The sequence below is a fragment of the Tachysurus fulvidraco genome, chromosome 5, assembly GCF_022655615.1.
Source record: "Tachysurus fulvidraco isolate hzauxx_2018 chromosome 5, HZAU_PFXX_2.0, whole genome shotgun sequence".
Taxonomy (NCBI): domain Eukaryota; kingdom Metazoa; phylum Chordata; class Actinopteri; order Siluriformes; family Bagridae; genus Tachysurus; species Tachysurus fulvidraco.
The window spans coordinates 2,988,063-3,015,016 of NC_062522.1; the positions used below are offsets into that span (position 1 = coordinate 2,988,063).

Here is a 26,954-nt window from a genome sequence, read left to right on the forward strand (position 1 = left end):
CCATCGATTGTTTCTGTAAAGCTCAGATTTGTTCTCCTTTGGGAAACGTGGAGCTTCTGGAATTGGCTGAATCTATTTACACTAAAGCTCTGCCTTTACCAGGGGTTTAAAAAACCCCTCATGTCATGTTTCATTTCTGTTTCCACTTCCATTAGCCTTTTACTGTTACTGTTACTGTGGAAACACTTCCTGTTCTTCTCCTCACACTGGAAACACGCTGTGTGATGTCATCCAGATGTGTCGAGTGATGTCATCCAGACGTGTCATGTGATGTCATCCAGACGTGTCGTGTGATGTCATCCAGACGTGTAGTGTGATGTCATCCAGATGTGTCGAGTGATGTCATCCAGACGAGTCGTGTGATGTCATCCAGACGTGTCTTGTGATGTCATCCAGATGTGTTGTGTGATGTCATCCACACTCATTTAGCCAAATCCCTCTTCTGTTCACGTGTGAAACGATCACTTTATTTAAAGCAGATGATCAGAATTAAATGTGATGAACTTTTAAGTGAGAGTGCAGTTAGTGTGTGGTATTAACACAGTGAGAGTGCAGTTAGTGTGTGGTATTAACACAGTGAGAGTGCAGTTAGTGTGTGGTATTAACACAGTGAGAGTGCAGTTAGTGTGTGGTATTAACACAGTGAGAGTGCAGTTAGTGTGTGGTATTAACACAGTGGAGAGTGAGAGTGCAGTTAGTTGTGTGGTATTAACACAGTGAGAGTGAGAGTGCAGTTAGTGTGTGGTATTAACACAGTGAGAGTGCAGTTAGTGTTTGGTTTTCACACAGTGAGAGTGAGAGTGCAGTTAGTGTGTGGCATTAACACAGTGAGAGTGCAGTTAGTGTGTGGTATTAACACAGTGAGAGTGCAGTTAGTGTGTGGTATTAACACAGTGAGAGTGAGAGTGCAGTTAGTGTGTGGTATTAACACAGTGAGAGTGAGAGTGCAGTTAGTGTGTGGTATTAACACAGTGAGAGTGAGAGTGCAGTTAGTGTGTGGTATTAACACAGTGAGAGTGAGAGTGCAGCCAGTGTGTGGTATTAACACAGTAAGAGTGCAGTTAGTGTGTGGTATTAACACAGTGAGAGTGAGAGTGCAGTTAGTGTGTGGTATTAACACAGTGAGAGTGAGAGTGCAGTCAGTGTGTGGTATTAACACAGTGAGAGAGCAGTTAGTGTGTGGTATTAACACAGTGAGAGTGAAGTTAGTGTGTGGTAGTAACACAGTGAGAGTGCAGTTAGTGTGTGGTATTAACACGTGGAGTGACGTTAGGTGTGGTAGTAACCAGTTGCAGTTAGTGTGTGGTATAAACAGTGAAGAGTAGTCAGTGTGAGTAACAGTGAAGGCAGTTAGTGTGTGGTATTAAACACAGTGAGAGAGTGCAGTTAGTGTGTGGTATTAACACAGTGAGAGTGAGAGTGCAGTAGTGTGTGGCATTAACACAGTGAGAGTGCAGTTAGTGTGTGGTATTAACACAGTGAGGTGCAGTTAGTGTGTGGTATTAACACAGTGAGAGTGAGAGTTGCAGTTAGTGTGTGGTATTAACACAGTGAGAGTGAGAGTCAGTTAGTGTGTGGTAGTAACACAGTGAGAGTGAGAGTGCAGTTAGTGTGTGGTATTAACACGTGAAGTGAGAGTGCAGTTAGTTGTGTGGTAGTAACACAGTGAGAGTGAGAGTGCAGTTAGTAGGGTGTGGTAGTAACACAGTGAGAGTGCAGTTAGTGTGTGGTATAACACAGTGAGGAGTTGCAGTTAGTGTGTGGTATTAACACAGTGAGAGTGCAGTTTAGTGTGTGTGGATTAACACAGTGAGGTGCAGTTAGTGTGTGTAGTAACCAGTGAGAGTGAGAGTGCAGTTAGTGTGTGGTAGTAACACAGTGAGAGTGCAGTTAGTGTGTGGTAGTAACACAGTGAGAGTGCAGTTAGTGTGTGGTATTAACACAGTGAGAGTGCAGTTAGTGTGTGGTATTAACACAGTGAGAGTGAGAGTGCAGTTAGTGTGTGGTATTAACACAGTGAGAGTGAGAGTGCAGTCAGTGTGTGGTATTAACACAGTGAGAGTGCAGTTAGTGTGTGGTATTAACACAGTGAGAGTGCAGTTAGTGTGTGGTATTAACACAGTGAGAGTGCAGTTAGTGTGTGGTATTAACACAGTGAGAGTGCAGTTAGTGTGTGGTATTAACACAGTGAGAGTGAGAGTGCAGTTAGTGTGTGGTATTAACACAGTGAGAGTGAGAGTGCAGTTAGTGTGTGGTATTAACACAGTGAGAGTGAGAGTGCAGTTAGTGTGTGGTAGTAACACAGTGAGAGTGAGAGTGCAGTTAGTGTGTGGTAGTAACACAGTGAGAGTGCAGTTAGTGTGTGGTATTAACACAGTGAGAGTGAGAGTGCAGTTAGTGGGTATTAACACAGTGAGGTGGTAGTGTGGGTATTAACACAGTGAGAGTGCAGTTAGTGTGTGGTATTAACACAGTGAGTGTGAGAGTGCAGTTAGTGTGTGGTAGTAACACAGTGAGAGTGCAGTTAGTGTGTGGTAGTAACACAGTGAAAGTGCAGTTAGTGTGTGGTATTAACACAGTGAGAGTGCAGTTAGTGTGTGGTAGTAACACAGTGAGAGTGAGAGTGAAGTTAGTGTGGGGTAGTAACACAGTGAGAGTGAGAGTGCAGTTAGGGTGTGGTATAACACAGTGAGAGTGAGAGGCAGTTAGTGTGTGGTATTAACACAGTGAGAGTGAGAGTGCAGTTAGGTGTGTGGTAGTAAACACAGGGAGAGGTGAGAGTGCCGTTAGTGTGGTATTAACACAGTTGAGAGTGCAGTTAGTGTGTGGTATTAACACAGTGAGAGTGCAGTTAGTGTGTGGTATTAACACAGTGAGAGTGCAGTTAGTGTGTGGTATTACACAGTGAGAGGTGAGAGAGTGGCAGTTAGTGTGTGGTATTAACACAGTGAGAGTGCAGTTAGTGTGTGGTATTAACACAGTGAGAGTGCAGTTAGTGTGTGGTAGTAACACAGTGAGAGTGAGAGTGCAGTTAGTGTGTGGTATTAACACAGTGAGAGTGAGAGTGCAGTTAGTGTGTGGTAGTAACACAGTGAGAGTGAGAGTGCAGTTAGTGTGTGGTAGTAACACAGTGAGAGTGCAGTTAGTGTGTGGTATTAACACAGTGAGAGTGAGAGTGCAGTTAGTGTGTGGTATTAACACAGTGAGAGTGCAGTTAGTGTGTGGTATTAACACAGTGAGAGTGCAGTTAGTGTGTGGTATTAACACAGTGAGTGTGCAGTTAGTGTGTGGTAGTAACACAGTGAGAGTGAGAGTGCAGTTAGTGTGTGGTAGTAACACAGTGAGAGTGCAGTTAGTGTGTGGTAGTAACACAGTGAGAGTGCAGTTAGTGTGTGGTATTAACACAGTGAGAGTGCAGTTAGTGTGTGGTATTAACACAGTGAGAGTGCAGTTAGTGTGTGGTAGTAACCCAGTGAGAGTGAGAGTGCAGTTAGTGTGTGGTATTAACACAGTGAGAGTGAGAGTGCAGTTAGTGTGTGGTATTAACACAGTGAGAGTGCAGTTAGTGTGTGGTATTAACACAGTGAGAGTGCAGTTAGTGTGTGGTATTAACACAGTGAGAGTGCAGTTAGTGTGTGGTAGTAACACAGTGAGAGTGAGAGTGCAGTTAGTGTGTGGTAGTAGCACAGTGAGAGTGAGAGTGCAGTTAGTGTGTGGTAGTAACACAGTGAGAGTGAGAGTGCAGTTAGTGTGTGGTATTAACACAGTGAGAGTGAGAGTGCAGTTAGTGTGTGGTAGTAACACAGTGAGAGTGAGAGTGCAGTTAGTGTGTGGTATTAACACAGTGAGAGTGCAGTTAGTGTGTGGTATTAACATAGTGAGAGTGCAGTTAGTGTGTGGTAGTAACACAGTGAGAGTGAGAGTGCAGTTAGTGTGTGGTAGTAACACAGTGAGAGTGAGAGTGCAGTTAGTGTGTGGTAGTAACAAACTTTACCAGTTCAGCGTGCAGTTGCAGCACTCTCAACTGCGTCTGAGGTAACATCATTTACCAGGGTTGCCAGATTTCGACAGAAGTGCTTCAAACATGAAAAATACCTGAAACTAGCTCAAAATCCTTGAGCTATTGGGAAAGAAAACATGTTTCTTTTCCTACACATACAGTATGTCTTTGTTTGTGGATTAGTTGCTATAAAATAAGCTCTTGGCTCTTAGCTATTGAGTATTTATTTTTATTATTTGACATAAAAAACATGATCTTGGAAATCATTTGATTTAAAAAAAATGTAAAATTTGATTAAGCTCCTCCCCCTGATCCCGGGGCAGCATCATTCCTACCCCATTGGGCATCTTTTAGCACTGGCTGCAATAATAATTGATCATCTGTGAGGGTAAACATGGCTGTGAGCACAAAACATCAAATGTTGGACAAATAGCGAGTTTTTTAAACTACAGAAAAGTGTCGATGAAAATTAAATATCAGTGAAAATGATGTTGTATAAAGTTGTGGACTTTTGTGAAGATTAATAATTTGTTGAACGGCTGATAGAAAGGACGACGGCTCTGCCTTGGCTCTACAGACAGACAAGGGTTTATTCCTCTCTCACTTTAACCTTCACAAATCTTGTGTACATTTAAAACTACCAACACAGGGTGGGGTGGGGATATATATATAGAGACTGAGAAGAGAGAGAGAGAGAGAGAGAGGAGAGAGAGAGAGAGAGAGAGCACACAGAGAGCACAGAGATAGAGAGACAGAAAGAGAGGATACACAGAGGAGGAGAGAGAGAGAGGAGAGAGAGACACAGACATAGAGAGAGACACCGAGAGAGAGCTAGAGAGAGTATAGAGAGAGAGAGAGAGAGATAGAAAGACACACTAGATAGTAGAGAGATATAGAGGATGATATAGCGCTGACAAACGCACACAACGAGAGAGAGATAGAAGGTACAACACACACCCAAACCGTACACAGTAGAGAGCAAACATATATAGGACTCTCTCTCTCTCTCTCTCGCTCTCTCATCTTCCTCTCCTTCGCCCCCCCCCCCCCTCCCCCGCAGTGAGAGTGAGAGTGCAGTTAGTGTGTGGTATTAACACAGTGAGAGTGAGAGTGCAGTTAGTGTGTGGTAGTAACACAGTGAGAGTGAGAGTGCAGTTAGTGTGTGGTATTAACACAGTGAGAGTGAGAGTGCAGTTAGTGTGTGGTATTAACACAGTGAGAGTGAGAGTGCAGTTAGTGTGTGGTAGTAACAAACTTTACCAGTTCAGCGTGCAGTTGCAGCACTCTCAACTGCGTCTGAGGTAACATCATTTACCAGGGTTGCCAGATTTCGACAGAAGTGCAGTCAAACATGAAAAATACCTGAAACTAGCTCAAAATCCTTGAGCTATTGGGAAAGAAAACATGTTTCTTTTCCTACACATACAGTATGTCTTTGTTTGTGGATTAGTTGCTATAAAATAAGCTCTTGGCTCTTAGCTATTGAGTATTTATTTTTATTATTTGACATAAAAAACATGATCTTGGAAATCATTTGATTTAAAAAAAATGTAAAATTTGATTAAGCTCCTCCCCCTGATCCCGGGGCAGCATCATTCCTACCCCATTGGGCATCTTTTAGCACTGGCTGCAATAATAATTGATCATCTGTGAGGGTAAACATGGCTGTGAGCACAAAACATCAAATGTTGGACAAATAGCGAGTTTTTTAAACTACAGAAAAGTGTCGATGAAAATTAAATATCAGTGAAAATGATGTTGTATAAAGTTGTGGATTTTGTGAAGATTAATATTTGTTGAACGGCTGATAGAAAGGACGAGGCTCTGCTTGGCTCTTACAGACAGACAAGGGTTTTATTCCTCTCTCACTTTAACCTTCACAAATCTTGTGTACATTTAAAACTACAAACACAGGGTGGAGGTGGGGATATATATATAGAGACTGAGAGAGAGAGAGAGAGAGAGAGAGAGAGAGAGAGAGAGAGAGAGAGACACACAGAGAGAGAGAGACACACACAGAGAGAGAGAGACAGAAAGAGAGAGACACACAGAGAGAGAGAGAGAGAGAGAGAGAGAGAGAGAGAGAGAGACACAGACAGAGAGAGAGACACAGAGAGAGAGATAGAGAGAGAGAGAGAGAGAGAGAGAAAGACACACAGAGAGAGAGAGAGAGAGAGAGAGAGAGAGAGAGAGACACACACACAGAGAGAGAGAGAGAAGGACACACACACACACACACACACAGAGAGACACAGAGAGAGAGAGAGAGAGAGAGAGAGAGAGAGAGAGAGAGAGAAAGACACACACACAGAGAGACAGAGAGAGAGAGAGAGACACAGAGAGAGAGAGAGCGAGAGAGAGAAAGACACACAGAGAGAGAGAGAGAGAGAGAGAGAGAGAGAGAGCGAGAGAGAGAGCGAGAAAGACAGAGAGAGAGAGAGAGAGAGAGAGAGAGAGAGAGAGAGAGAGAGAACAAAAAGTAATATAAATAGTAAAAAAATAAGAATTCACTTCGCACCCCTCACACTGTTAACCTAGCATATCAGCTAACAGTCACATTTCCCTGAGACAGGGCTAATATGCTGTATTGCATACGCGAGCTTACACACAACACACAAATGATTGTGCCCTTTAGCACTCCGCTACACAACTATTTCTATTTCCTTGACGTTTACACATCATTACATTTGTATTGGTGGATGAGGATGAGCCGTCCTAAGCTTTAAACTTAGCTCCTGAATAAAAAAACACCCAGTTCAAATGTAATCCACTCAAAACACACACTGCTAATTTACACCTGAAAATATTTAGCTGTCAAAACTTCCTAATCGGCTAAGGTTTCATTCAGTAGACGTATTCTCCTCCTTTTATTTCTGTTCTCACTTCCAAATCTGCGTGTTAGGTCCTTTGTCTGATATTTCGTGTCTGTGATTAGACGCTGATTTCTTAGGGGCTTTTTACCCCTGGTCACTTCCTGTGTTTTCTGTGATCCGATATCTACCCGACGGTAAAAACACCAGGTCTAAATGTCCTCCGAGACGTTTTGGAGACGGATATAAACCCGATGGTACAAACCCCTTCAGGAGGAGGTCTGGGACGCGTTACAGATGAAACTGGACAGGTGTAAATGAATGTGGTTGTTCGAGCCACATACGTCGGCGCTATACTCCTCCCAAACGGAACTACGTCACTCGCAGGTGATCTTTCACCCAGGCGTCTCGTCGGGGCTTAAAACGCGCTGCTGCCGCCGGCGAAAATGCAGCAAACAGTAAACGCTGTTTTTTGTAGCATAAACGTCGTAACCAGTTTTTACGTCTTCTGTTTGATCGCGTTCTGAAAACCGCGTTCACCAAAGTGTGTTCTGTTTCAATTACCCCGGAAATGAGGGCAAATATATTAGCATTTTGGGCGGGAGCAGAAAGATCGGATCGATATCCGATTCGCCGAGACGCGTTTATGTGGCCTGATGTAAATGGGACAGTTTAACACATCAGATAGCTATGGGATCAGAGACGACACACGGGGGGGAAAAAAAAGAATGATAAGTAAATAATCCACGTCATTCCTATTCTGATTAAAGCCATGACCGTCTTTAGCTTCTCATTCACTGCTAATTGTTTTGTCCCAAAACAAAACAAATGCAGATCAGAACTACAACACAAATAGTGTTTGTGATGATCTAATAATCTGGTGTAAAAGCCAAAACCGCAACCAACACAATTCCTGCTGCTTTTTCTGCTAGCTCATTAATAAACCTTTATTAAACCATGACCAGAGTTTCTTAAATTAATTAGCACTCGACTGGATAATGCTAGCGTCGTTAAGCCCACATCCAGCCCGTGTTGCCGGTACATTGATTAGATACGTCTGTGTAAACATCCACCTGATGTCTCAGCATGATAAAGACATTAAGACATTATGTACAAAGGACATGATGTAAGATGGAGTCTTTCATGTAAACAAAGTGACACAGCAAGCAGGGGCTTTATTAAGAACTGTGTCTTTGTTTCCATGGTAATAAAACACTTTAGCCCTCTGTATCGAAAGACTCTCTGTATTGACTCTATACCTCAGGACCGGACGTCCACGTCTTGAGATGACCGTCCTTCACTACCGTGGCTCAAGATACATGGTGTTCTAATACACCTAGAGCTCCTTTAACAGCAAGAGGGCAACTAGGACGCACGATTTCTGTGGACCTTCAGAATAAACCCTGTTAAGTACACAGTCAGCGCTCATTGTTTGTTCTTAGTCAATCCTCAGCCCTGACCTCCTCCCCCTTCTCCTGGTGCTGTGATAGATGAATAATCGGGATATCGGAGGAACGCGACGTTACATTTTATTAAACCTTTCAGCTTTGTTCAGGTTTATTATGTGCAGATTGAAGGCAATACTGCAGTGAGGTCAGGTTCCATGTTGTAATCTCCTGTATTCACTTTCGGGTTTGTTGCTGTTGGCTACGAGATGTAGCATTGCATAACAAATTGAAATTGTGATAACGGCTTACGTAACAAATTGCAAATTTGAAAAAGGCAGATAAATGCATTGCTGTGAGTGAGCGAGTGAGCGAGCGAGCGAGCGAGTGAGTGAGTATATCTGTATATCTGTATATCTGCTGCCTCACAACAAACAGCTTACATGAATTACAAAGAAGTGACATTTAAGCCTTAATCAATCGCATAGATATGAAGGTCTAGGATTATATTTTCTTTAAAAAAATACAAAAATTAAATTAAACGGTGTTAATGGTTAAGTAACTGGTGATCAGACCAAGGTGATCTAACATAATGTTGTTTGCATAGAAATAAATGATAATATCTTGTGTTTCTCTTGCTGGGGTTCGTGGAGGCAGCAGACTGCTAAAGCCTGACCACTAATACGCTCTTGTCTTTGCCGATGCCCAAACAGTCCCCTGTCTGTGTCAATTCAGTCCTCACCTTCTCTCGGTTCACATGTGTGGACGGTGTTAAAGTCTGTCATGGCTTACAGATGATCCTAAGCAACACAAAGTGTTTGTTATTGAGAATCTACAGCTCGCTATAGAGAGAGTACCATCTTGAGCAATCTTTATGATGGCTCCAAACTCCAAACTTGAGCATTCACAACTGCCAGAGTTTCTATCCTGAGACTCGAAAGCTTATAGATGCAGCCACCTTTCTCACTAGAAGGCCAGTGTGCTGTATGAGAGAGCACCCTGATCACAAACAAACGCACACAAGATGGCTCCATGTCTTCATTTGTAGGCTGAGACAAACCAGGGTATGTAAATGGCCCAGTCACCAGACTGTCATCTGTGGATATCTCTCCCAGGCCTGGCTCCAGGTTTAGCTTCCCAGTTATTCTAACCATAGCTTTTTTATCTAATGCAAGGGCTTTAAGAATCACTGTTTTTTTCCCTTTAAGATATGTAATCAATATTTCTAAGTGGTGTCATCTACAGTAATCTCATGTATCTGCATGTTGTATATGTTGGAAGCCATCTTCAGCAGCACTAATACCCCTTTTCCACCAAAAAGAACCGGGTGCTTGTTCAGAGCTACTGTAGCACTGGTGCTGGTTCAAAGTTGGTTCCACTGGTGAACCTTCTAAGAACCGGTTTGCCTTTCCATCGGTTAGAGAACGTCACAGAGCCGAGTGTGATGTCACTGTATATGTGTCACGTTACACAGCGACGTTAGCGCAGCAGCGACAAACACAAACACAACAACATTGGTGGATGTTGCTTTACTGTTAATGCTCATGGCTTTGTGAACCTACATCGGCATCCAAACGCGGAGAATAAAACGTGTACGTGCGGCTCCGTGTAATCTGTATAAATGGAGGTTGTGATCGAGAAAGTACATAACGTTATTTTATCATTAACACAGAAAAAAGTTAGCCTTGTAGCTAATGTAGCTACCTACTATCATGTGTGCTGATAATTGTGCATATTGCAGTAAAGTAAAAGTGTATTAAACATTAGTGTACTTAAGGTACATTATTAAAGGCACTAACAGTAGCCCCGCCCACAGCTCCTACGTAAGGTACATGATCAAAGTGCTAACAGTAGCCCCGCCCACAGCCCCACCCACAGCCCCTGACGCAAGCGGTTCTTAAGTCTAGACCAGCGACGTTTTGGTGCTACTTAAAAACCACTTTTCCTGGTTCAGAGCCGGTGCTTTAGCGGTCAAAACAGAAAGAACTGGTTCTAAATTAGGCTCCGAACCTGCACTCGAACTGCCTCGGTGGTAAAGGGGCATTAGTGGTTTTCAGGTAAGGATCAGGCAGATCTAACCATGTTAAAGCATGAAGCTCGGGAATTAAACTTAGGCTGTATTCCATTAATCCAAATTCCAAAGTTAGTCAATAGACTCGGTCTCACTGGTCGATCTGGAGTTAGTCGAAATGCTGCTTCACTTATAGAAACAGATGCATGATGTTCTGTAAGGTTAACGAGTTAGATTGCTCTTCAAGGTTAGTGTGAATATATGTTTTATGAACAATGGCTCTAATTTCATTCACCTACAGCTACAGAGAGACACGCAATCAAGTCGTTTTGAGCTTGACATCTCATCATCATTTTCAGAATTCAGTGCTCCAGGTTCACAACTGAATGCAGGGTGATGATAGGCTTTCTACAGTGATTATCAGTCGGAACATTTTCAACATGGTTTCATGAATAAACTTCTAATTCGGGTCAACGGACTGCGTTCTATATGCGCACCCAAGTCTTTTTTTACATGTCTTTTGTCCGCTGTGGCTTATGGAATGTGCTGTGAACAAAATAATAATAATTATTATAGTAATGATAGTAATAATAATATGGCCTTCATTTTGCAGCGAGATCAAGGTTGTGTTAAAGCATATTGAAAAAGTTAACTTATTAGATATCTGCTGTTGTAAATTCAGATATGTTCTGAGGGAACGTGTGATTGGATGTTGACTCTGGTGGTTGACGTGAATGTCTGGAAATTAGGGGTAGTGTAGCGTAGCGATGACGGCGACGGGAAATGGAAGATTTCGAACATCCTGTCGTGTTCAGTTTAATCCACTCTAGCAGTACAAAGAGGTTTGTATCAGCGAAGGGAAAATTAACCACAAATAGTTCTTCCCTTAATGTGTTACAAGATTCCAGCCAGTGTGGCGTTATGGAACAGGGATAATAAGTGCAGATCATTTAGGGAGGCTCAATACAAAGAGATTTCAGTAGATGATAAAGAAGTAAATGAAGGCATAAACCACTGTTTCTGCATTGATCGTGTGGCAAACATGTAATATTTTAAATATGAAATTCATTTATTTGGCATAAGACTCATCAATAGGTGGAATGGGGTTTAGATACGGACCCTGCGTTGTATTGAAGTGAACTGAACTGATCTGTGCTGAAATGTGAATAAATCTGGTAGCAGTTCGGCATCTCGGCAAATGTTTCCCAACATCAACCATTCATTCCTTTTCTACCGCTTATCCGAACTTCTCGGGTCACGGGGAGCCTGTGCCTATCTCAGGCGTCATCGGGCATCGAGGCAGGATACACCCTGGACGGATTGCCAACCCATCACAGGGCACACACACACTCTCATTCACACACACACACACACACACTACGGACAATTTTCCAGAGATGCCAATCAACCTACCATGCATGTCTTTGGACCGGGGGAGGAAACCGGAGTACCCGGAGGAAACCCCCGAGGCACGGGGAGAACATGCAAACTCCACACACACAAGGCGGAGGTGGGAATCGAACCCCCGACCCTGGAGGTGTGAGGCGAACGTGCTAACCACTAAGCCACCATGAACTCCGGTACATCCTTAATTCAGTCAAAATCATTTAAAAGTGTTTGTAGGCACAGTGGGTGTTTATTGATCATTTGCATCACATCTCCAGGGTCAGGGGTTTGATTCCTGCTTCTGCCCTGCCTACATGGAGTTTGTATTTTCCCTGGGATTTAAAGAATTCTACTAGGTACTCTTAGACTGAATGTGTGTTTGTGTGTGTGTGTGTGTGTGTGTGTGTGTGTGTGTGTGTGTGTGTGTGTGTGTGTGTGTGTGTATGTGTGTGTGATTGTGCCCTGATAAGTTGCCACACCATCCAGGGTGTCCAGCAACCTTGTGCCCTGAGTCTTCTGGGATAAAGTCCAGGTTCCCTAATATCCTCTTTATGATAAGCGCTGCAGAATATGGATATGTGGAATTATTTTTCTGAAGCCAGCTTATGCTAATCATGCCAATGCTATAAACAAATAAAATAGAGTAGATATGAGACTAAAAAGCATTAGATTAAAAAGCACACAACATATGTGGTTTTAAATGAGCAAATCAAATAAGGTAGCAAAAAATTCAGACAGCTGTCGCGGTGGCCGATATCAACGCTATCTACAGATCAATATCGATCAGTTGGAGTCTGTGGTGGTGGATGTTTGTAGGCCTCATGGTGTTAAAGGATGTGGTGTTTGATGTAACAATAAATTGATTAAACTCAACAGCATACTTTATATTTATTAAAAAAAATGACATTATAAATATTAGTACATTAAATGCTGCCGATGCTCAGGGATAACACGTATATTATAAAGTGTATGGGACCAAATGCCGATCCCTGAGGGTCCTCGGAGTAATGGACAGCTCGAACTTAATGTCCACGATACAAGTTCAGTTTTTTACAACACAATTTGAAGCAGAATTTAATTAGGACTGTCTTCATGTCTACAGCGTTCTGTATTTCTGTATTTCTCCAGTGAAGGTTTCTGGCTTGTGAGTACCGCACTTAAACAGCTTGGAGTCTTGTACCGGCCAGTGGGATCGTTTCACCGAAGCAGAACAGTGTGCTGTGTCATTTACATATATAATATCCAATTCAATCACAAAATATGAATACAAATATAAAATAAAACTGGTCTTAACACGGATCATTGTGAATATACTTAGGAATATATCTACAGTATATACATGTTTTCTAAAGAAGCTATTATAATATTTGAGACCAGGAAGCCAAAACACCCTTACAATTGTCTTAAAAGATCAAGAATGATTGTAATTGATTGTAGTCTGAAAAACCGACAGGAAAAACATCAGTTGTCAGTCTGTCCTCTCTTGCCTCCTTGTTCTCTTTGTGTTTTATTCGCTATGTTCTCTTAGCACCAAGGCTGTAAATTTCTATTGGTCCTGCTCTTCTGTCAGCTCTGCTTGGCTTGTAAGTGCTGAGGTGATAAGGAGATGAGCCCATTGACTCTCTATTTGACCTCTTGAGTCAAAGCGGCTTCTTGCCGTCGAGTCAAACGGTTATCTGCAGGCTGGGTGACAGATTAATTACCGTCTTGGCGTATATCCTGAGGAGGTAACGTGCAGGGAAGACCTGGGGGAACGTCTTATTAGAGATTCCACATGATCCACATGCCAGTCTGAGTAATAATAAAAGAGAAACACAGTTAAAGAACACAACAGTTTTGTGTCTAATCACAAAGTCATACCAGAGCAAATTCCTTAATATTAATAAAGCTGCAGGCAGCAAATATCAGGGACTTTTAGTGCATGTGTAAATCAATTTGTATTATTTAGTGGTGAGATGGGTCAAGACTTCGAGTTAAAGGTGTGGTCTCCGATGTTTGAAAGCCAATGATGACATTTGAAATCACCAAAACAAACACACCCCACTTACCCAAACGGGTCGCACCCCTGTATCGATAGCTCCGCCCACACATACATACGTAACCCGGGCGACTAACAGAAAGAAACGTGTCTTTATCATAGCTGAAGGGAAGAACAATACGATTGTAGATAAACAAACAAGCAAAAATGGCACACAAGCATAATGATGTAAAGGACAAAGGCATATATTAGTTCTGTGTAACAAAGCAAAACCAACGTTACTCACCTATCGAGAAGGAAAAAAGCGCCTCGGCGTCTTAAGTAAAGTCGGCCACATATTCACAGGTCGGAGTTTCCCGAGTCGATAACTCCTGAGCTAAACGCTGTTACTACACAAAACGCGGTTGTAGCTGCCTCTCTACATCACTACGATAGAAAAGAGGTGTTATTTGTGTAGTAACAGCGTTTAGCTCAGGAGTTATTGACTCGGGAAACTCCAACCTGTGAATATGTGGCCGACTTCCTGCTCCTTCAGTTCTCTCCAGCGCTGGAAAGCTGATCCTATATTAACACGTCCTACTTCTTGTCCTTATCGTAAGTCTTTCTTCTCTTCCTTTCTTTGTTTTTATCCTCCTTGTCGATGTTAAAACCGCTTTCTGCTAATGTCACACACGCGCACTGAACACTCTCTCCACCCATATTGACAAGCCCCGCCCCTTTCTGCTCATTGGCTACACGTTTATTAGTCTACTACTGGTAGCTTTTAGATAAGTAGCACTGGTAACGTTCTGAGATTTTAATCTTTGACCCTTTTTCCAGTATGTGGGAAAATGGACTTTTGGAACATTTTCAATCAGTATAAATGTTTTACTGTCTGTGAGTCTGACCTAATGTGTCAGATCAAATCTGAGCTGCTCATGAACAAGATCTTGGAGCATCTCAGAGAGCAGAACTGGGTTTGATATCACCATTTACTTTGAATATACAAATATTTGTGTGGAATAAAAACTAACTATATTTTTTACCCCTAGTATTCTAGAGAAATACTGAAATATATTCCTGAGTTTCTACTTTCATATGAACTTAATAATAACATCACTCTGGAGTGAGACATGAGGAAGATGTTCAGCCATCAACATGGACACAACATGAACAACCTTCCATAAGGTTCCCAGTAACTAACTGGATCGTTTCAGTGGGACGCTGTGACATCGTGTCATCTGCATATCTTGTAAGTCTTCATTTTGTATAGTATGCATTGTTTATGACAAACAGATGTTAAGGTAGTGTATCAGGTTTATGGCAGCAGTAGAAGAAGCGATGCTAATAAGAGCTATTGTACCAACTGAATCAAGTTAAAGGCATTGCTTCTCGAATTAGTGTCACACTTTTAAGACCTACGTCTCCAATGAGAGCTTTAATGTTGAGGTAATGTAGGTTTGTAACATGTGTAATAGACAGGGCTGAAAACAGATCTGTGTGGTTCAGTGTTGATGCAATGTGAGGGCAATACAGTGTTGTGTATTTTGCATATCATATGTATCATATCAGACACGATAAGATAGAATAAGACAAGATAAGATAAGATAGATAGCGTAAGATAAGATAGGATAGGATAAGATAAGATAGGATAAGATAGGACAAGATAAGATAAGATAGGATAAGATAGGACAAGATAAGATAGAATAAGACAAGATAAGATAGGATAAGATAAGATAAGATAGGATAAGATAAGACAAGATAAGATAGAATAAGACAAGATAAGATAAGATAGGATAAGATAAGATAAGATAGGATAAGATAAGATAGGATAAGATAAGACAAGATAAGATAGAATAAGACAAGATAAGATAGGATAAGATAGGATAAGATAGGATAAGATAAGACAAGATAAGATAGAATAACACAAGATAAAATAGGATAAGATAGGATAAGAGAAGACAAGATAAGATAGAATAAGACAAGATAAGATAGGATAAGATAAGATAAGACAAGATAAGATAGGATAAGATAAGACAAGATAAGATAGAATAAGACAAGATAAGATAGGATAAGATAAGATGAGATAGGATAAGATAAGATAGGATAAGATAGGATAAGAAAAGACAAGATAAGATAGAATAAGACAAGATAAGATAGGACAAGATAAGATAATATAGGATAAGATAGGATAAGACAAGATAAGATAGGACAAGATAAGATAATATAGGATAAGATAGGATAAGATAAGATAAGATAGGATAAGATATGATAAGATAAGTTAAGATAGGATAAGTGTGGAGGAAATTCTGTTCTATTAATGAGATAATAGTTCAAGTGAACTTTTCACTAAGTTGCAGAGAAGAACGCAGCAGAGTCCTGTGGAATATCAAACTTCTTTATTCAGTACACTTGCAAGTGTGAAGTCAGTCTGTCCTGATCTTAGTCTGAACAGAGTGAGTTACTTGGATGTAAGGCAGTTCTCCATTTATACATGGAGCTATGTGTGTGTGAGACTTCCTCTAATCTTGTCTTTGGACAAGCAGCACAACGGTCACTCCGTTAGTCTCCGTTATTTCCACACACCACAATGTTCTCGTCTCTTCGGCCTAGAGTGCAGTTCAGTTCCCCTTTGTTACTTTTTCGCTGTTCCTAGTTTTTGGTGTGAGAGCGTATTGGTACAGAATGTTCAATGTTCATTTTTGTTATTCACAACATTTTCTATTACATAAGATAAGATACTTCGTCCAACAGCAGGATCAGTTTCATGGTTACTGTGGCAAAGGAAAAGCAGCCAAAGAAAAAAATAGTATCGAATTTCAGATGCTTATGGTTCACATTCATCTAGTGGAAAATGTCAGATTGTTCTAATCTTCATTCACTCTCTCACTATTGATTATAAAGGCTGTCTGATTGGTTGCTGATCATATATTTTGATCAGAGAGTGAAAATAGATTCATTATGATTGATTATTCATTAAGAAGTGTCAATATTACTGCTTATTCATTCTACTGATTGTCTTGTGTAGTCACTTTACAGTGGTCCAAAGGTGTCAATAATTCTGTTTGTATTGTGAATGTTGATGAAATAATCACACAGATGGGAGACAGACTGGTTGTCTGGATGCTGATCAAGGATGCAAAAAAGTTGCCACATGAAATACTTCATTGTTCAGTGAAGATGCAGAACATCCATCCATCCATCCATCCATCCATCCATCCATCCATCCATCCATCCATCCATCCATTCAATTAGAAGTACAGGGATGAACACACAAACTCTACGCACACAAGCCTATGCTACAGTAGGAATCAAATTTGTAGGAGGCAAGCATGCTAATCACTAAGGCAGCGTGAGGTTTGTGGCCAAGAAACCGTTCGTTAATAAAGCTTTTATTTCTTATGGATTGCTTTTTAATGTCGGTCGCCTTAAATGCTGAGGACAGGCATTATACACTTATAGTATCTGAACCTCTGCAACTTTATTCTCAGTCTGTTAAATAGTCACACTTATTGTGACAGATACACAAAAGTTCAGTAAGTTGAAATCTTTGTATATAAACAGACCTGGCTTATTTCTGCTCATTCGTCCCATCACTGATGTTTCTGGCACGGATTTCATCTCTGAATCCTGAGCATTTCAGTAACCCTCTGCATTTTATTCTCTAATGAGCCTATATACAGTACAGCCCCACATCCACATCCAGCATTGTGACAGCAGAGGATCTGGATCCAGTCTCATTAATACAGAGTCATTTCCCTTTCAGTGGGTGAGAAAAAGCAGCAGCGCGAGGCATTCTGATGATCCCCTGTGTAGACATCTGCACCACTCGCGGTTTATTTAGCAGCTGAATCTCATAATCCAGCAGGTGTGAAGGAAGGCTGATGGATTTGATGAGGAAAACGAGGTAAACACGACGAAATACGCTCGACACCCAACAGTGGCTGAATGAGGGTGAGATTTAAGAATAGCTCTTGAATCACTGATTATTCTTCAGTGCTGTTGCCTGACAGCCACAGGGTCCTGGGTTCAGTCCTGATTTGGATTACTGTCTGCATGTTCCTTTCTGGGTTCCTCAAACCTCAAAAAAAAAAAAAACAGGCAGCATGTGGACCGGCTAAGCTACGGTACGTTGTCGTCTGGGCATGGTGCTGTGGATTATCTGTGGTGTAACTAGATAAAACCTTTATCGTTGCCAAAAATACATTACAGCACTGGGGAATGTTTTTCTTTGCATATCCCAGCTTTGGAGGCTGTGGTCAGAGCAGCTATGATGCATCACCCCTGGAACAGGAGGTCAAGGCTTTGCAAGGACCTAACAGTCACAGCTTAGCAGTACTGGGACTTGAATCCTGACCTTCTGATCAGCAACCCAAAGCCTTTACCACTTGAGTCGCCAATGTTCCCACTAATCACTCCTTCCTTCCAGTATTCAGAGGATAAAGCTCTTCCTGAAGACAAATAACACATGAACACTGAGTTAAGTGAACGGCTGCAGTTTGCAGTCCAGCATGAGTTTGTTCCTTATTTTTATATAAAAGGCTTAATAGATCTTGTTCCTAAAATGGCTCATGGGTTCTGATCATATACAGTCACTTAATTTGACTCTACAGAGTAATGGAGTCAGTTAAATGGAAAGTGTTTTGATTTGATCCATGCTGGTTAGGTGGAAATCCGCCTGTGGCTACGGTCTGCTTTATTACTGAACATCACTGTCAGCCAATGTTAGCCTAATTGACTGGGGTGAAATTCTTGTTCCCTCCCACTTTCTGCTTAAATCTAGAATCCCTAAGGGCTCTGGGAAATCTGATTAGCGGAACCCTTTGAGTTCTATGTAGAATGTGGCAGCTTAGATTAGAAAAGGGGTCCAAGCACCGTGACGTGACAAAAATCCCCAGGCCTTGTTAATGCTCTATAAAGCCGTTCATAAACCCGACGGATTTTACTGCAACATTTCTATCATAATATAAACTAATGAGATGAGTTTAATGGATTTTTTATTTAGGTAAATGTTTGAAAATGTTCAGTGATGTTACGGTATATTATTTAAAGTAACTGAATTTTTACCAAACAAAAATGGTTCAATCGTCACACTTTGTAAACAACAACAAAAGATTTCCAGCATCAGGTATCTGCAGAACGTTAGCACATTCGCCTCACACCTCCAGGGTCGGGGGTTCGATTCCCACCTCCGCCTTGTGTGTGTGGAGTTTGCATGTTCTCCCCGTGCCTCGGGGGTTTCCTCCGGGTACTCCGGTTTCCTCCCCCGGTCCAAAGACATGCATGGTAGGTTGATTGGCATCTCCGGGAAAATTGTCCGTAGTGTGTGTGTGTGTGTGAATGAGAGTGTGTGTGCCCTGTGATGGGTTGGCACTCCATCCAGGGTGTATCCTGCCTCGATGCCCGATGACGCCTGAGATGAGGCACAGGCTCCCCGTGACCCGAGAAGTTCGGATAAGCGGTAGAAAATGAATGAAGGAATGAATGAATGGATGGATGGATGGATGGATGGATGAATGTATCTGCAGAACTCATGGTTACTGTGGCAAATTACAGGAGAACAGCGCCCCCACTTGTGGATGAGTTATTTAATCTCCACACTCTCTTTTTGTGTTAAAGTAGATTCAGGTCAAGTTTGCGTTACAATTCTTTCTTAATATGGTTAAATAACCTTAACTGCTGGACCTTAACCTGCTGTTTACTCCCTAATGGCCAACTGTTCTGATATAGAATGGCAACTACTTGTCATTCTAAAGGGGAAGTCGTGGCCTAACGGCTAGAGAGTTTGACTCCTAACCCTAAGGTTGTAGGTTCGAGTCTCGGGCCGGCAATACCACGACTGAGGTGCCCTTGAGCAAGGCCCCAAGCCCCCCCAACTACTCCCCGGGCACTGTAGTACTTAGCTGTATGTCACATCACTTAGCTGTATGTCACGTCACCTAGCTGTTTGTCACGTCACCTAGCTGTTTGTCACGTCACCTAGCTGTATGTCACGTCACTTAGCTGTACGTCACGTCACCTAGCTGTACGTCACGTCACCTAGCTGTATGTCACGTCACCTAGCTGTACGTCACGTCACCTAGCTGTACGTCACGTCACTTAGCTGTACGTCACGTCACCTAGCTGTACGTCACGTCACTTAGCTGTACGTCACGTCACCTAGCTGTACGTCACGTCACTTAGCTGTACGTCACGTCACCTAGCTGTACGTCACGTCACCTAGCTGTACGTCACGTCACCTAGCTGTACGTCACGTCACTTAGCTGTATGTCACGTCACTTGTTAAAACAACTCCAGTTGTTCATTTCTTCATTTTTTTAGTTTAAAATGAGCATTAAAGCTCCAGTTCTGTAAGGAAGACAGTGACTTAATTTTTCTGGCTTCTGGTGAGGAACAATGTTGACATTGACCCCGGAACGCGCGGCAAAACTCGTGTAAGCTGTGAAACCTGAAAGCGAGGCAACTGAATACATGAACGCGTCGTCGTCCAACAATAAGGAGTTACAGACGTCGTATAATAGGAATTTTAGTTCATTATGCAACGTGGCCTAAAAAATCACGTTCTGTTAAAGGTCAGGAAACGTGCTAATGTTTAATGTTTAACATCAACACAGCTGTATGCTAATGATGGCTAATTTTCTGGCAGACTCATTAGCAATGTGTAAAAGTTTATGAATTAATAACAAGTTTTCTCATATTTATAGGCAGTATTTCATACAATATGTTAAACAGACCGAGTCCACCGAGAGGTTAAAATCAGGTGAATAGAAGCATCCAGAGATCAAGAGCTGGGTGTAGGTGAAAGAACAAGGAGAGGAACGAGAGAATAATTAAAAAAATTAGAGGTGAAAAGAAAAAAGAGACGTTTGACAGCAATAAAGGAGGAAAAGCGAGAGAATGATTGCACATTGACCACATTGGCCTTTATCACATCTCCTCTACCTTTACTAACGCCTCTTCTACGTCTCAGGAGGCTTCATTGATACACATTGTGACATAAATGTCTCGTTATCTCACCACAGATCAGCTCCTCGGCCTCCCTCAGGGCGGTTTAATACCCTCCGCCCTCCAGCCCCTCTCAGGAGTACTCGTCTCCCACACTGAGGCTTCAGTGGAGCAGACAGAAAACAGCCGAGCGTGGTGTGATTAAGATCTGTGAAGTCCTCCTCTCGTTCCACTTCTCCGCTGCAGAGGCAGACAGATGGCAGGCAATATGCTCGCTGAGAAGATGTTTCATTTACAGATCACACCTCAGCTCAGCATCGGCACTTTTCTGTTTATCTCTCCTTTCTGTGTCGGCTTTGTTTTGTCATCCTGCATGGCTGGCTTGATGATGCAGGATTCCACTTATTGCATTTATGAATCAAAACACAACCATGTGGTAACTTCTGCCATTAATGTTGCAGGGGTTAAAAGTGCTCTGATCTAATAATTAGAGCAGACAGGAAATGAGAATAGAAATGAGGTCCAGAGTAGAGTTTTGAGTTTCCACCTAAACCTGTGTTTACAGCACGATTTATCTTCCCCATAGTGTGATGCTACCACCATCATGCTTTTGGTGGAAGTCGTGGCCTAATGGTTAGTGAGCCTGACTCCTAACCCTAAGGTTGTGGGTTCGAGTCTTGGGCCGGCAATACCACGACTGAGGTGCCCTTGAGCAAGGCACCGACCCCCTCCCAACTGCTCCCCGGGCGCCGCAGCATAAATGGCTGCCCACTGCTCCGGGTGTGTGTTCACGGTGTGTGTGTGTGTGTGTGTGTTCACTGCTGTGTGTGTGCACTGTGGATGGGTTAAATGCAGAGAAAGAATTCTGAGTATGGGTCACTGTACTTAGCCGTACGTCACGTCACTTTTTCACTTTACCATGGGTGTGATGTTCTGCCTGTTGTTATTTGTTTCCACGCTGTCGGGGATGATCGTCCACCCCACTCCATCCCCCAGACATGTAAAGAATACGGACGGTACTCACCACATCTTCCTGCTGCTCCTTCAGTGTTGCTGTAGCAACTTTCCCTCTAGCGGCTCTCAGTTTAGGAGCGAGGTCCTTGGTGTTCCTGGTGATGCTGCTACGGCACAATATTTTCTTCAGTTCATTGATCCATGGTAGATCATTTTTTTTGTAGTGTGAGTAAAGTGTATATATCATTGTCATGATGGCTTGGACGATGGCTTGGGTTTGTTTGTCCTGTGCCATGTGCTTCTTGTTTATGTTTTCAGGTGATCTTTATGTTTCTCTATTTATTTTAACTATCTATAAGCCCTGTTTGCTGAGTCCTGGTTGTTGTATGTAGTTTCGTACCTGCTGTTGTTTTTTGTCTCTTGTTTTGTAATTTAGTTGCTCAATTTTTTCAAGTGTTTTCCTGTGTTCTTTGATTTTGTTGTTTTATTAATAAAACTGTCTGTCGGTCTGAATTCTGTTTCTGTTTGGGTCTGGATTCTGTTTCCTTGAGGCCCCCTTTCCTGACAAGCATATGTGAAGTGTATATGTAAAGTGTATATGGAGTGTATGAAGAGTGTATAGAGTGAGTCTATATGTGTAGAGTGTGTATATAGAGTGTGTAGAGTGTATGTAGAGTGTGTAGAGTTTATGTAGAGTGTATGTAGAGTCTAGGTATTTAGTGTGTAGAGTGCATGTGGAGTGTGTGTAGAGTGTATGTAGAGTGTGTATAGTGTATGTAAAGTGTATATAGTGTGTAGAGTTTATGTAGAGTGTGTGTATATAGTGTGTACAGTATATGTAGAGTGTGTGTAGAGTGTATATAGTGTGTAGCGTGTATGTAGAGTGTGTGTAGAGTGTATGTAGAGTGTGTGTAGAATGTATGTAGTGTGTAGAGTGTATGTAGAGTGTGTATATATGGTCTGTAGAGTGTGTGTATATAGAGTGTGTTAAGTGCATGCAGAGTGTGTGTGTATAGTGTGTTTGTGTGGTGTGTATATAGAGTGTGTGTAGAGTGTATATAGAGTGTGTGTAGAGTGTAAATAGAGTGTGTGTAGAGTGTAAATAGAGTGTGTGTAGAGTGTACTGTATATAGAGTGTGTGTAGAGTGTACTGTATATAGAGTGTGTGTAGAGCGTATATAGAGTGTGTGTAGAGTGTACTGTATATAGAGTGTGTGTAGAGTGTACTGTATATAGAGTGTGTGTAGAGTGTACTGTATATAGAGTGTGTGTAGAGTGTATATAGAGTGTGTGTAGAGTGTACTGTATATAGAGTGTGTGTAGAGTGTACTGTATATAGAGTGTGTGTAGAGTGTATATAGAGTGTGTGTAGAGTGTAAATAGAATGTGTGTAGAGTGTGTGTAGAGTGTAAATAAAGTGTGTGTGGAGTGTAAATAGAATGTATATAGAGTGTGTGTAGAGTGCATATAGAGTGTGTGTAGAGTGTATATAGAGTGTGTGTAGAGTGTATATAGAGTGTGTGTAGAGTGTGTGTAGAGTGTATATAGAGTGTGTGTAGAGTGTGTGTAGAGTGTGTGTAGAGTGTGTGTAGAGTGTGTGTAGAGTGTACTGTATATAGAGTGTGTGTAGAGTGTGTGTAGAGTGTATAGAGAGTGTGTGTAGAGTGTAAATAGAATGTGTGTAGAGTGTGTGTAGAGTGTGTGTAGAGTGTATATAGAGTGTGTGTAGAGTGTATATAGAGTGTGTGTAGAGTGTATATAGAGTGTGTCTAGAGTGTGTGTAGAGTGTGTGTAGAGTGTATATAGAGTGAGTGTAGAGTGTGTGTAGAGTGTATATAGAGTGTGTGTAGAGTGTATGTAGAGTGTATATAGAGTGTGTGTAGAGTGTATATAGAGTGTGTGTAGAGTGTATGTAGAGTGTATATAGAGTGTGTGTAGTGTATCTAGAGTGTGTGTAGAGTGTATATAGAGTGTGTGTAGAGTGTGTGTAGAGTGTATATAGAGTGTGTGTAGAGTGTGTGTAGAGTGTGTGTAGAGTGTATATAGAGTGTGTGTAGAGTGTATATAGAGTGTGTGTAGAGTGTGTGTAGAGTGTATATAGAGTGTGTGTAGAGTGTGTGTAGAGTGTGTGTAGAGTGTATATAGAGTGTGTGTAGAGTGTATATAGAGTGTGTGTAGAGTGTGTGTAGAGTGTATATAGAGTGTGTGTAGAGTGTATATAGAGTGTGTGTAGAGTGTACTGTATATAGAGTGTGTGTAGAGTGTACTGTATATAGAGTGTGTGTAGAGTGTATATAGAGTGTGTGTAGAGTGTAAATAGAATGTGTGTAGAGTGTGTGTAGAGTGTAAATAAAGTGTGTGTGGAGTGTAAATAGAATGTATATAGAGTGTGTGTAGAGTGTATATAGAGTGTGTGTAGAGTGTATATAGAGTGTGTGTACTGTATATAGCGTGTGTGTAGAGTGTACTGTATATAGAGTGTGTGTAGAGTGTACTGTATATAGAGTGTGTGTAGAGTGTATATAGAGTGTGTGTAGAGTGTAAATAGAATGTGTGTAGAGTGTGTGTAGAGTGTAAATAGAGTGTGTGTGGAGTGTAAATAGAATGTATATAGAGTGTGTGTAGAGTGTATATAGAGTGTGTGTAGAGTGTATATAGAGTGTGTGTACTGTATATAGAGTGTGTGTAGAGTGTACTGTATATAGAGTGTGTGTAGAGTGTATATAGAGTGTGTGTAGAGTGTATATAGAGTGTGTGTAGAGTGTGTAGAGTGTATATAGAGTGTGGGTAGAGTGTAAATAGAATGTGTGTAGAGTGTGTGTAGAGTGTATATAGAGTGTGTGTAGAGTGTATATAGAGTGTGTGTAGAGTGTATATAGAGTGTGTGTAGAGTGTGTATATAGAGTGTGTGTAGAGTGTATATAGAGTGTGTGTAGAGTGTGTATATAGAGTGTGTGTAGAGTGTATATAGAGTGTGTGTAGAGTGTGTTTAGAGTGTATATAGAGTGTGTGTAGAGTGTGTGTAGAGTGTGTGTAGAGTGTGTGTAGAGTGTACATAGAGTGTGTGTAGAGTGTACTGTATATAGAGTGTGTGTAGAGTGTGTGTAGAGTGTATATAGAGTGTGTGTAGAGTGTAAATAGAATGTGTGTAGAGTGTGTGTAGAGTGTGTGTAGAGTGTATATAGAGTGTGTGTAGAGTGTATATAGAGTGTGTGTAGAGTGTATATAGAGTGTGTCTAGAGTGTGTGTAGAGTGTGTGTAGAGTGTATATAGAGTGAGTGTAGAGTGTGTGTAGAGTGTATATAGAGTGTGTGTAGAGTGTATGTAGAGTGTATATAGAGTGTGTGTAGAGTGTATATAGAGTGTGTGTAGAGTGTACGTAGAGTGTATATAGAGTGTGTGTAGTGTATCTAGAGTGTGTGTAGAGTGTATATAGAGTGTGTGTAGAGTGTGTGTAGAGTGTATATAGAGTGTGTGTAGAGTGTGTGTAGAGTGTGTGTAGAGTGTATATAGAGTGTGTGTAGAGTGTATATAGAGTGTGTGTAGAGTGTGTGTAGAGTGTATATAGAGTGTGTGTAGAGTGTGTGTAGAGTGTATATAGAGTGTGTGTAGAGTGTGTGTAGAGTGTGTGTAGAGTGTATATAGAGTGTGTGTAGAGTGTATATAGAGTGTGTGTAGAGTGTGTGTAGAGTGTATATAGAGTGTGTGTAGAGTGTATATAGAGTGTGTGTAGAGTGTATATAGAGTGTATATAGAGTGTGTGTAGAGTGTGTGTAGAGTGTATATAGATTGTGTGTAGAGTGTGTGTAGAGTGTATGTAGAGTGTGTGTAGAGTGTATGTAGAGTGTGTGTAGAATGTGTGTAGAGTGTATATAGAGTGTGTGTAGAGTGTGTGTAGAGTGTGTGTAGAGTGTGTGTAGAGTGTATATAGATTGTGTGTAGAGTGTGTGTAGATTGTGTGTAGATTGTGTGTAGAGTGTGTGTAGAGTGTATGTAGAGTGTGTGTAGAGTGTATGTAGAGTGTGTGTAGAATGTGTGTAGAGTGTATATAGAGTGTGTGTAGAGTGTATATAGAGTGTGTGTAGAGTGTATGTAGAGTGTGTGTAGAATGTGTGTAGAGTGTGTGTAGAGTGTATATAGAGTGTGTGTAGAGTGTATATAGAGTGTGTGTAGAATGTGTGTAGAGTGTATATAGAGTGTGTGTAGAGTGTATGTAGTGTGTGTAGAGTGTATGTAGAGTGTGTGTAGAGTGTGTGTAGAGTGTATATAGAGTGTGTGTAGAATGTGTGTAGAGTGTGTGTAGAGTGTCTATAGAGTGTGTGTAGAGTGTGTGTAGAGTGTATATAGAGTGTGTGTAGAGTGTGTGTAGAGTGTGTGTAGAGTGTATATAGATTGTGTGTAGAGTGTGTGTAGAGTGTGTGTAGAGTGTATGTAGAGTGTGTGTAGAGTGTATGTAGAGTGTATATAGAGTGTGTGTAGAGTGTGTGTAGAGTGTATGTAGAGTGTATGTAGAGTGTGTATAGAGTGTATGTAGAGTGTGTGTAGAGTGTATATAGAGTGTGTGTAGAGTGTATATAGAGTGTGTGTACTGTATACATAGAGATTTCACACACTTCACTGCAGATTAAAACAGATTCAGCTCAGTGTGAGGCTCAGAGAGTTGCAGCGCTCGCTGGGATTCAGAGCAGCCTGAGGTTGGATCATGAGACATTTGCTCTCCACGAGCATCATGACGCTGCATTACAAAAACAGATCACCAAAAAAAGCGATAAAATGAATTTATTGTTTTTTTTCAAACTGCTAGATATTTCCTGGAATTTTAGAAAGAAATCCAGTGCGAAGGAGTCAGGATTATCGGAGGTATCAGAGATGGTGAACTCAGGAGACGGCCCAATTCCTGAAATTGTTCAATTTGGATCCATTTTCTGTAAACAGCTTTAATAAGTTTTATTTATATCAGACTTTATATGCATAGTAATGCTCCGGTTCTAGTGTGCTCCTGTTTTTATGGTAACTGCTAGTACACAAAACGTCAGTGTTAGGTTTGTTTATAACTTTTCAGCAGCGCGATGTTTATGTAACGTCTTAAAGACATTATTAACTTCTGTTTAGTTCTAATTAAAAATATTCAGTGTGACTTTAAGGACCTCCTTAACCATGTAGCAAACCTGAGAGAGCCAAGCTAACTAATAGCGTCAAAATTCATTCATTTATCTTCTACCCCTTATACAAACTACCTCGGGTCACGGGGAGCCTGTGCCCGTGACTCGAGGTGCCATTGGGCATCGAGGCAGGATACACCCTGGACGGAGTGACAACCCATCGCAGGGCACACACACACTCTCATTCACTCACACACTCACACACTACGGACAATTTTCCAGAGATGCCAATAAACCTACCATGTATGTCTTTGGACCGGGGGAGGAAACCGGAGTACCCGGAGGAAACCCCCGAGGCATGGGGAAAACATGCAAACTCCACACACACAAGGCGGAGGTGGGAA

General features: G+C 41.6%; 1 protein-coding gene and 1 long non-coding RNA gene across 2 annotated transcripts in view; one reads left to right on the forward strand and one right to left on the reverse strand.

The window, feature by feature from the left end:
- LOC125141310 overlaps positions 1-562 on the reverse strand; it is an 8,324-nt gene extending 7,762 nt beyond the window's left edge. The window contains exon 1 of the long non-coding RNA XR_007140707.1: positions 1-562. This exon is cut by the window's left edge and continues 220 nt beyond it. This is a non-coding gene — a long non-coding RNA (uncharacterized LOC125141310).
- The window catches only part of LOC113663729 (gamma-aminobutyric acid receptor subunit gamma-3), a 134,262-nt gene that overhangs the window by 17,518 nt on the left and 89,790 nt on the right, over positions 1-26,954 (forward strand). The window lies entirely within an intron of this gene.